We start from the raw sequence: 12,123 nt of genomic DNA, 5'->3' as shown, positions 1-12,123 counted from the left end.
TAAGAGCATGACTCTTTGGTTAATGCGACAGTATGCACATTTTCAAGTGACTTTTTCTTAGACAAGAGTTGTTTCATGAATTTAGTGTAGGCAGGCACTTGATTTACCAACTCAAGGAAAGGAACTTGTACATTCAAACTACGAATAACCTTTTCAAATTTATTGAAAGATACCTGTTCCTTTGTCGGCACTAGTCTCTCTGGATATGGGGCTGAAAGAAGCACCTTAGCCCTCTCCTCTAAGTCTCGCATGCCGGCATCCGTGGACTTAGGCTGAAAGCCCACCACCTTATCCCTATTGAAGCTTGAACCCTCCTCAGACCGTCTCAAATGTGAGCCATTGACCGACATTGGGTCGAACTTCGGAATCGGGACGGACCCATCAGCACTCGGGTCTTGCCCCAATACTTTAGGAGTTGTCGAACCCCGGAACAAATGGTCTCTTAAATTATCGGGCATTGAAGGACGAAATTTCTCAATATCAGCTGGGGTCTCAGTCAATCGACCACCTTGCTCAGTCGATCGACTGAGGTGTACAGTTCCAGAAGCTTCTGTAACCCGCACATCAGTCGATCGACAGGGTATATCAGTCGATCGACTGATATACCTGGTAGACGCCTTGTTCTTGTTATTTTCGTTAAAGCTTTCTTTTGACTCGGCTCCGCCTCATTCTTTTCAGGGGCATCCTCGACCATAGAAGGCCCCTCCAGGGTAGACCCACTCCTCAAAGTAATGGCATTCAGGGTCTCTTTCTTGTCAGTTTGAGTGGGTAAGTGTCCGGGAGCTCGAGTGGTACTCTTACTAGCCAATTGAGCAATTTGGCTCTCTAGTAGCTTCATCCCGGCCTCTCTAGCTTGGGACTCCTTCAGCAGCAGGTTCTTAAACTCAGCAAAATCAGAACCATGTGATTGTTGTTGCTGCTGTGGCACATAACGAGGTTTTTGGTATTGTGGTTGCTTATGATGAGGAGGCACATAAGCTTGTTGTTGCTGGTGTTGTGGAGGTTGAGTCGGATTCAGGACATTCTGGCTACTCCACCTCAAGTTGGGGTGGACATTCGGCTCATAGTACGTGTTTGTCTGCCTATAGTGTTGAAAGGCAGCACATGACTCAAAGGGGACAGAACAATTTTCTGAGACATGCCCCTCAGCTCCACATCTTCTCGATGCACGAATGGACCGTCTGAAATAGCGTTAACATGGTACATCCCACCTTTAGAAGCTCCTCCCAATTCATATTTGTCAAACCTTGCAGTGAGAGCTTCTAGTACAGCAACAGAGGAAGATTCAGCAGCTCTCCTCTGGGTTCCTCTCGAATTCCCATATTCAGCCTTATGAGTGGCCAAATCATCGATGATCTTCCACCCCTTAGTCGCTCCCATGTTCTTAACAAATCGGCCATTGGCTGCAGCATCCAACATAGCCCTCTGATCGTCATACAGCCCATTATAGAACTGGTTGCAAAGACTCCATTTTTCGAACCCATGATGCGGTATGGTTCGCACCAGTTTCTTGAAACGGACCCATGCTTCATGAAATTTCTCATCAGGCCCTTGTTTAAAGCTCTTGATCTGAGCTCTAATGGCATTCTTCTTTGAGGCAGAGAAGTACTTTTTGTAGAATGCCAGGGCTAAGGAATTCTAGTTGGTGATCCCATGAGCGGCTCGGTCCAGATCTTTATACCACTCCCTTGAAGCATCACGAAGGGAGAAAATGAACATGATCTCCTTGATCTGATCTTGGGTCACACCGGCCGGCGGGGGTATAGAGCAGCAATAATCAATAAAAATCTCCATGTGCTTGGCTGCATCTTCATTTGCAGCTCCCCCGAACTGGTTTCTCTCAACCAGGTTAATATAGGAAGGCTTTGGCTCGAATTTTCTCGCCTCCCCAGGTAGTTCGAATCCTTTGTAGAGATTCGCAGCTGTAGGCTCTGAAAGACTAGCAATGGTTGCTTCTTCAGCCATGACTGGGATTTCTGGAGAAGTAACTGTCTCAGCTGAAGATATTGAAGCAGGAGATGTAGGTGGATCTCCTTCGAACATAGCGTTCTCGTAGTAGCTTGACAGAGTACTCAGCTCTTCCTCTGTCGGTAATACCCTTTGTGATCGTCTCAACTCGCGCAAGGATTTTTCGATCTCAGGATTTAATGGTACTAGTTCACCACCCTGTGAGCTGCGCATAAGAAGAAACTACAAAAAGAATATAAGAAAAGTTTAAGGAACGGAAGTCCCTTAAACTAAAGAAAGACTAAACAAAAACAACTAAAAATTAGAACAATTGCCTCCGCGGTAACGGCACAAAAATTTGATGCCCGTCGTGAGGTGTCAAAAATAAATTTATAATCTCCAACTACAACTATAGCTAGCGGCAGTCGGGTCGAACCACAGAGAGGCAGACGTAATTTCTAGTTGTTTAAATTCGGTCTAAGGTAACAATAAGGTGGGGGTTTGATTTGATTTGGTCTACAACTAATGAGCAATAAAATAAAGTGAACTAGGCAAACGGATGAAATCAAGTATAAAAAGAGGTACTAGGATGGTCGGTTCGTTATAGTTTCGGCGGCAGCATATTAAACAGGACTAAATCAAACACATGAGGCGGGAAATAAAGAGGTCCTATCGGTCCACTCTTAACAGATATCATCTTTCGATCTCGCTATAAGTCCCTAATATCAATAATACTGACTCTCATCCTGAAAAGTGACTAATAATTTAAACTTTACCTATCTTTCGATCTCAGCACAGTTTAGTCATTTTAATTGGTGATCTAACAACTTTCCCTATCTTTCGATCTAATGGGTCAGTCATAAATTAAGCATCTAACTGGTTGTATGCATTCGATTCGTTAAATACAACATTAAAATCAATTAAAACAAAAGGTAACCTCACGTGGTCAGTCGATCGACCAGGTATGTCAGTCGATCGACTGACACGCGATTTCAGTCCAAATTAATACTACGCCGCCTACGCTATAATTCCCCTACATCCTAGCACAATTGATTTAGCTACTCATGGCTATGGCGAAAATAACAATAATATTGACGATAAAGACTACTGAATTCATGCTAAAAATAGTAGAACAAACAATTAACATAAAGCGATAAAACGGTTTCGGGAACCTAACTAGCAATTCTATACTAATAACGAATAAAGATGAACTGAAAGTAGAACGGAAGGAATACCGAAAATTGCAGAAGAATAGTAACGGAATGATTAGAAATATGAATGAAAATCCAATGCGAAAATAATATCCCGAACCCTAATTATTAAAGCTAATGAAAACTCAATGTAAAATCGATGAATTTCGAATAAAAACTAGATAGATGTATCGATGTTCTAGGTTACATTATATAGCAAACATACGTAACACTTATTATCAAAACCTAAACATCATGGGCTTCAAGTTCCTCGATCCTTTAATTCTAAATGCGGGATAGCGGCTTGGTCGATCGACTAAGCATGGCGATCCATCGATCGCTCTTGATGCACAAGAGCTTCGGAACCCGCAGTTGGTCGATCAACTGATGGTAGTGGTCGATCGACCGCTTGAGCTGCTACTTGACTTCTATAATCTCGTGGATTTGTCTTTTGGGCTTTGAAATGCGCACCAAGCTCATTTCTCGAGTCAATACTTCACGTCAATTGCAATGCAGGATAGTCGGGGACGGATTTAGCTCAATTTCCGTTGAATTCTTCACATTTCTGCAATAAAGTACAAAAACACGAAAGTAGACGGAAATGGGGGAAATGGTAGCTTAAACTACACAAATGAGCTCTGAAATGCGTGTAAAATGAGGTGCAAAACATCATATAAAAGACATGCATCACATGCTAGAACCTTCCATCCAGAAAGCAGATTAAATAGATAAAGGTGAGCTGGAGGATCCACAGAACGGAGAAGGAGTCCAGGCAGTTACAGAGGTAGGTCAGGGCTCTAAGCCACCCGGTCAGTTGCCCGACCAAGCGGACGAACAGGCAGATGATTGGGATTGGCGCACGCCCTACCTAGACCGGTTGCGTCATAGCAAGCTACCAGATGACAAGAAGGAAGTAAGGGCTTTCAGAGTGAAGGCCTCCAGATTCATACTTATTGACAATACATTATTCAGGAAATCACTGGCAGGCCCCTACCTACGGTGCCTATACAAGAAAGAAGCGCAGACTGTGTTACATGCTCTCCACAGTGGCGAATGTGGAAACCATGCAGGGGGCAGGAGTCTGGTAAATAAAGCCCTCAGGCAGGGATACTACTGGCCTACAAGGAAGGCAGATGTAGCAGAGTACGCACGCAAATGTGACACCTGCCAGCGCTCACCACCAATGATCCATCAGCCAGCAGAACCCTTGCACCCTATCATTTCTCCCTGGCCATCCATGGCATGAGGCATGGACATAGTAGGACCTCTGCCAAGAGCCACAGGAAACAGAACATGGATGCTTGCAATGACAGATTACATCTCCAAGTGGATAGAGGCAGAAGCATTCACAGAAGTAAAATACAAACAAGTCATTTCGTTTATAAAACGAAACATTATTTGGAGGTTTGGTATCCCATTAGAAATCATATGTGACAATGACTCACAATTCATCTCTAACGATACCGAGGGATACTATGCTAGGTGGAACATCACCCTAAAAAAGTCAGCACCCAGGACTCCAAATTCCAACGGGCATACTGAGTCCAGCAATAAAATCATCATGGACAATCTGAGAAGGAGGTTACAGGAGTTAGGAGGAAAGTGGGCAGATGAATTGCCACTAGTATTATGGTCAGACAGAATGACGCCAAAGGTAGCAACAGGTTAAACACCCTTCAGCCTGGTGTTTGGCGCAGAAGCAGTCATCCCATCAGAAGTTCTAGTTCCCACCCACAGGTATGAAAGTATGACAGGAGAACTGAACAATGCAGAGATGGTCAGAAGGCTGGACACATTAGACGAGTTGCGAGCAAGCGCAAAAATACGTCTGGCTGCCTACAAGCAGTCAGTGGCCAGGAGTTACAACAAAAATGTGAAAGTCAGGCTCCTGGAGGTAGGAGACTTGGTCCTCCGAGAGGTGTTACAAAACACCAAGAATCGTAAAGCAGGAAAATTCGCCTACAAATGGGAAGGACCATACCATGTAGAAGGAGTTGTTGGCCATGGTGCATACAGACTAATGACTATGGACGGTCAAATCATACAACGCCCATGGAACATACTTCACCTGAAGATATATTTCTTTTAATAATAAGTAGATTTTAGCCTTCAGGATGATGTACTATGAAAAGCCAAATCGTTTTCAAAATTAAAATAAAAATCCGATAGTAGGCATACTGCCAATTTCACTCTTATTTCTAGTGTCTCTAGCTATTTTAAGATTTTAAACTACTATTAGATGGTGTGGTCTGGCAGCGTCCTGGGACCACAATTGCTCTGGTACCCCATGAGATGGCGACAGGTACTTCACATCATTTTAATAGATTTTTCTATTTTCAGGCTTCTCTAGATACATCACTCTGAATCCTAGTGTCTATGGTACGTTGAAAGGATATCTAGCAGGACTGTCAACTGCCAACGTGGGGTGACAAGGCACATGGCACTCCAACATGCCTAACCTATTTTCTCCACAAGGAGCACCCTCACAAGGCGGACTGTGGAACATATGAAAGGGAGCGTGGTTGACAGCTAAACACGCTTACCCAGCTACCCCTGATACCACCCCCTGGACGTAGCTCGCAATAATCACAATTAATCAGGGCCCCAACATGCATGCACGAACATGGAACGTAGGGATATCTGTGCTGCCAGAATCCTGCAGCGTCCTATTGGTCCTAGAATGACGATAAACTTGCCTAAATTACGCCCATGTTGGCTTTAAACGTGATGAACACACCTTGTATCATGAACAAGGTTAAGTAATCTAAAATTGCGGCATACGCCTAAATCACCATCAGTGACACTGACTAGCCTAGCTTAGTCCGGATCGGTCTCTTCAGCCGACAAGATCGGGTCTAAATCGACCTCTCAGCCGACACGGCCACTCCTCCTTACATTGCGACATATGCCTAAATCGCCTATCGGGCTAAAACGGCGACTAGTCGAGTCGAACGTCACCTTTTCAGATGACAAGACTCGCTTCTAAATCACCAAATGGCGACACGGCAACTTCCTAAACTAAGGAAATCTAAGAAACAAGCACAAGATATAAATCAAACCATGCCAAAATGGCAAGGATATTCCAAAATATGGCCAAAATACGGCCCCCGAGTTTAACCGCCACCTTGGCGAATGACGAAAAAAAGTTTAAAACTTACAAGTCTGCCACCTCTGGGCCAGACTGCCAAAACGTTCATTGATAAAAAAAAACAACTTAATTATCGGTCACAATGATGACCTCCACTTCTGGCACCTCCTCTGCCTGCTGACCCTCAGCTGCCATAGCTTCCTGAGCTCCGTCAGCAGCTTCTTGGGGCATTCCAGCGTCTCCACCAGCAGCCTGCTCAGCCAGTGCAGGAGAATTCACATCCCCAACTTCAGGTATCAGCGCACTCAGATCAGGTTGGGAGGGGTAGAGCATCTCCAACTGTTTCTCCTCCTCCTCTATAGCTTTCTGGGTGGGAGCCTCCTCAAGAGAAGCACGCATCCCACTGATTTTTCCCCGCCAGGTAGCATAGGCAACAACATTGGTGGCCAGGGAGATCAGCTCGCTGATCTTCTCGTCAGAGCGCTTAAGGGAGTCAGAGACAGTGCCGCACACCTCTTGAGTGCGGGCCAGCTGATTAACCCCTTCCTTCAGCTTCTTCTTGGTGACAGCAAGCTCAGCCTTCAACTCCACCACACGTTCCTTCAGATCAGACCGCTGCTGCGCCAAGTCGGTAATTGTCCCCTTTAGTTCCTGGTTTTTGACGTTGGTGGCACGACTAGTGGTCTGCACTATGTTGATTATCTTCCTATTATAGAGTGCAAACTGGAGGGTCTGGGGCAGGAAAAATCAGAAGTCAGCAAGAAGTTAAAGGGTAGAATCTAAATAAAAAGGAAGACAAACAAACAGGTAGAAGATGAAGAGCATTCACCATAAAGGCGTTGTGCACGTCATTCTCACCCATCTCCTCTGGGAGAACTCTGAGAACGTCTCCTTTAGAGGAGGGAAGAGAAGCTGGTCGATCTCCGGCCAGTATGGTACCTCGTCCACATTCCCGAAACTTTCTGGGAAATGAGCAATAGTGCCTCCGCTAGCTGAGGCACGAGGACTAGCAGGAGGAGTAGGCAGATGGCGAGAGAGCGGGTCAACTTCCAAGGGCTCAGGCCCAGCAGAACTAGAGTACGTAGGAGGGGTCTGGAAAGAGGCAACAGGATCATTCCTCTTAGAGGCGGATGCCATGTCAGGACTGGCAGAAGACCTCTTTCTTTTGGCACTTTGGAGGATGATTTCTAAAGGATCAGCCTTGGAACCTGCAAACAGGCATCACCACAGGTGTCAGGATACCTAAAGCATCAGGAGAAGCAGCATGCAAATTGAAACGACTGTGGAAAAATTACCAGAAGACATACTGTGAGCTGACTGAGGAGGGTTGGAGGAATAAGCAGGTGAAAAACCAGGGAGCATGTCAGGAGACTTTCTCTCGGATTCAGAGATACAGAACAGCTTGCTACAAGCAGGGATCTTGGCACCAATGCGAGTCAGGTCACAAGGGCCTACACGAAGACGATGAAGTAAGCTAGTAAGCAGCGAGATAAACAAATCAGGTGATAGGGAGACTACTTACTCGAAGTTATGACCCATTTCTCAAAGATGTAATCAGCAGGCGGCTGAATGAAGTCCTTCCTCATGAAGAAGAAGTCCTCAAACCATTTCTCATCTTGGGATTTGGACAAATGCCTGAAGGGAGCCTCTCCACGCCCCTGAGGAGAGAATTGGCCCCTACCCAGGGACCTGATGCTGTACATATGGGCTAGATCACCCAGAGAGAGAGAGTTGCCACTGTTCTGACCAGCGGCCAGAGAGTAAAGAAGAACCCTCCAGACGGAGGCTATATTTAAAAGGGTACAGGTAAAAGCAGACCCATCCTGGACGAAGGGCATCAGCTTTCTATCCTGGTTCAGGGATGGCAATATCCACCCCGTCACCAAGACCAAGCATGCCCTTGATCGTGGGAATGTCAGCAGCAGTCAAGGCGGGGTCACAGTCGTGGGGGTAAGTGAAGAGTCCCCGGGAAGGGAAGACTGGGTCAGGATTACGGTCAGCGGGTGTGGTGGTTAATGAAGATTGTTGGGTTTTACCCATGGTGAAGAAAGAGAAAATGGAAACTAAAGGAGAAAAGGGGAAGAATACCTAGTGGAAAAGACGGTGGAAGGTGGGATAGCAGAACCGGTGAGGTGAGGAAAGAAGAAGATTAAGGGTTTAGAGAGAGGAGGAGTTTTTTGAAATGATTTAGAGTTAATGAAAGTTAAAGGTGGAGGTTGGGGTTATAAAGAAGAGAGAGGGAGTAGGGTGCGAGAAAAGAGGAGTGTGGCGGCTGAAATGATGGAGCTGTATGAAAAGAAGTGCAAATGACGGCTTAGGGTTTTAACATTCGATTACGTAAATTCCTTGCTCGACACCTCGTAGCGTACTTCACAAGAAATTTAGGGCAAACTGTTTGGGCTAAAAATAGCACAATAAGAGAAGGCCCACTTGGTGAATAAAAGATATAGTAAGAAGAAGGGGGGTCCACGGTTGGATTGAAACACGAAGAAGAGAATGGGCCGGCATGCATGCAGGAGAAGACTGAAGCCCATTGAAGGAGGCATCCGGATTAAGAAAAGAAGAGCCAGGAGGAATTTAGGGAGAAGTTAGGGAGATCAGGGAGAATTGAGGGAGATGACCGAACATGGAAAGAGATTATGGAAGTTATATTCCCTTTCCATAATCGAGGTAGGATATATCTTGGGTTCTTACCCTATAAATACCCAAAGGAGCAATCAAAGGAGGACATTCATACCTTCATACATACACACATCCTCATCAAGACATCACATATTCACATACACTCGTATACATTCATCCAAGATCCTGCTAATACGACGCCTCGTGCCAGCAAGATTAGCATTACGTCTCAATTGTAATCATCCTCCTATTCAAGTATAGTGCAATATTTGGCAGGGTACCGTCCCTCCCGCGGTTGTTCCCACATAGGGTTTTCCGCGTCACCAAATCTCACGTGTCAATTTATATTTCGTACTTTATTTCTTTATTTACGCATCAACATACAAACAATTAATCGAATATCCAACGAGTAAGACCACATTGACCCGAATCATCCAATTCGGTAAAAAATAGCTAAACATCTATTGTAAAGATTCAATCATATCATATAGGATTCTTTGTCACTTTCTAACACACCTTATCTAATATTATGTGCTTATGAAGGTGAACTTGTGATACCATATTACACTCTTGTTAGTGCAAATCAAAGTCATTACTTTATTGTTCCCCACCTTAACAAAGTACTAATACTTTGGTTTTATAATCTCTAGGTTTTGATACTTTTAAAAAATTCATTGAACTTTTTCAAAAAATTTCTCTTCTTACCTCATTAAGTGGATACCAAGTATCTACCTAGTTTGTTAGTAAAAGAGATGAAGAAGTAATAACCTTTTCTGATTGAAACATTACGCCAATTCTGGCAATCAATAAGGAGAGTATCACAATGGTTTAACGCATTTAATAACGACACTTAGATTACCGTTTTCAAAATATTGGCGGAAACCTAGACCACGCTAATAAGAATAACGGTTTCTGTCAAAAACCGTTGTTATTATAATGTGACAACGCTTGTTTAACAAAGCGTTATAAAAAACGTTTAACGGTTTCCAAAAGCGCGTTATATAATCTCTCTTATCAACGGTTGTTAGACAACCGTTACCAGTTTAAGAAAACGGCATTTCGAAAACCGTTACTAAATTAGCACCAGTAACGGTTTGTGTTACCCGTTGTTATGTTATAGATAAGGGTTTCTTATAACCGTTATCATTTGTTATTATGAAAGAACGGTTTTTTAATTCAAGCGTTGTCACTATTTGATTAGATTTCTCAGTTTGACCACTGCATTGAAAACTTTATCAGAAATTTAATAAATATTCAGTTTGACCAACCGTTTTCAATTTGACCAAAATAATTCTATAAATATGTCTGCATAATGTTAAGATCTAAATTATCAAACATTTACTCTTTAATTTCTCTCTAAAAAAAATATGGATGGTGTATCGGAGCTACAATCACGTAATCGTTACACACAACCTTTTACTTGCATTTTCTATAATCTCTCGGTTCGTTTTGATGGGAATGGAAAGGGTTTAAACCCTAATTTTTGGTGGTTGAGGCAAATGCTTCATGACTCCGGTTTCACTACGGTTAAAAAAGTGTACCCTGTGTCTACAAACAAGCAAGGTTTTGTAGGCTTCACTTTTATCGAGTTTGACGAAGCCAACTGCCATGATAGTTTTCAGCAGGCAAGAACATTAAGGGCTAGATTTATGGAGAAAGATGCGGGGAAAGAGGACTTTTATTTAGATGCTAAACAAAACGGCACTTATCTATGGGTTGTGACCCATCTTGATCATCGTCTGCTGACACATTACTTGAGGCAGTACATTCCTACCAACGTGCCTATGTCATGTGAGAAAGAGGCCATTCCACCAGCTGCGCTGCCCGCTGATGATGAACAGTTAATCTACGACTTAATCTATGCCGAAATTGGGCATTAAGACTATCCTAATTCTTCATCAAATTCTAATTAAGTCTTTACTTATTATTTGACATTATGAGTTGTATTTTGATTATGGTGGTTATTTGAATAAAAGTTCAATTATTTATATTATTTATTACAACGTTTTAATCAAGTCCTTACACCCAAATTCAATCCACCAAATAAAATATTATAATGACTAACTTTCTACTTATAATAATAAAAAAGAATACAAACGGCATAATAAGATAATAAGAATTGGAACCGTTATGTCAATAATAAGACAAAATGGTAACGATTCTTTGTTAAGCCGTTATCATATTATATATATAAACAACGGTTATTTTAAAGCCGTTGTCATATTACAACAATTAACAACGGTGTTTCTTAAACTCGTTGTAAAAACAGGTCCCGCGCTATGATTGCAATATAGAGTTTATTTTTTTAGGGTGTTATTCATAATGAAAAACTAATTAAAGAAGTCATCTTTGCCGTCTTCGCCGTCATTAATCTTTATAGCTTAAAAAAGGTAATCTCATTTTCATAGCTATTGGCTTATATATGGGTCGTACTTGGATGATTGATGGTGAAATTGGTGATCCCATTTATAATGATGGAATTGCTGAATTTTACAATTTCGTTAGTGAAAATTTCCATCTCCACTCATCAATCCCCTGCCCTTGTAATAGATGTGGTAATATTAGAGTTTTGCCTATCCCATATGTCAAAATACACTTAGAAAAGAATAGTTTCAGTAGATATTATAGGCGTTGGATTTTTCATGGAGAATTAGAGGATGAGGATAGGGAATCTGATGTAGAGGTAAATAATCATACACCTGAAGCTGCTGGTTTAGATATAGGGGATGGGGCATATGATTTGTGTGTAAACAATCGTTCACCTACACCTAAAGTTGTTTTAGGTGAGAAGTTTGCTGAAGATGATGGATTCGATGATTTTGAAGCTACCGGTGATGGGGAAATAAATGCTGATGATTTAATTGAGAAGTTGAGTCAATCTAAAATGCCTTTATTTACTGATTATAAGAATTATACCAAATTGTTCGCGGTGGTAAAGTTATATAACTTGAAGGGGGCAAATGGGTGGAGTAATAAGAGTTTTACGGATCTTCTAGCTTTGCTATGTGACATGCTTCCTAACGGTAATGTTCTTCCGAGTCGAACATATGAGGCTAAAAAAATGATTAGAGAATTGGGCATGGAATATGAGAAAATACATGCTTGTCCCAATGACTGCATATCGTACCGTAAAGATTATGAGAAATTATCATATTGTCCGCGCTGCTCTGTATGGCGTTATAAGACTAAGGAAGGGATCCCAGCTAAGGTGTTGTGGTATTTTCCAATAATACAAAGATTCATAAGGATTTATTTGAATGAAGAAGATGCAAGAAT

The 12,123-nt window shown here is 42.6% G+C and overlaps 1 non-coding gene across 1 annotated transcript; it reads left to right on the top strand.

Annotated features, from left to right (window-relative positions):
- Positions 1-1,477: 1,477 nt before the first annotated feature.
- On the top strand, positions 1,478-1,584 carry LOC141636623 (small nucleolar RNA R71). Its single transcript, XR_012541227.1, has one exon. It is a non-coding gene; the product is annotated as a small nucleolar RNA R71 (small nucleolar RNA).
- Positions 1,585-12,123: the final 10,539 nt, after the last annotated feature.

This window comes from Silene latifolia, chromosome Y (genome assembly GCF_048544455.1).
Source record: "Silene latifolia isolate original U9 population chromosome Y, ASM4854445v1, whole genome shotgun sequence".
In the NCBI taxonomy this organism is placed as follows: Eukaryota; Viridiplantae; Streptophyta; class Magnoliopsida; order Caryophyllales; family Caryophyllaceae; genus Silene; species Silene latifolia.
Note: the sequence above shows the minus strand (reverse complement) of the source record. Positions and strands in the feature narration are given on the sequence as shown.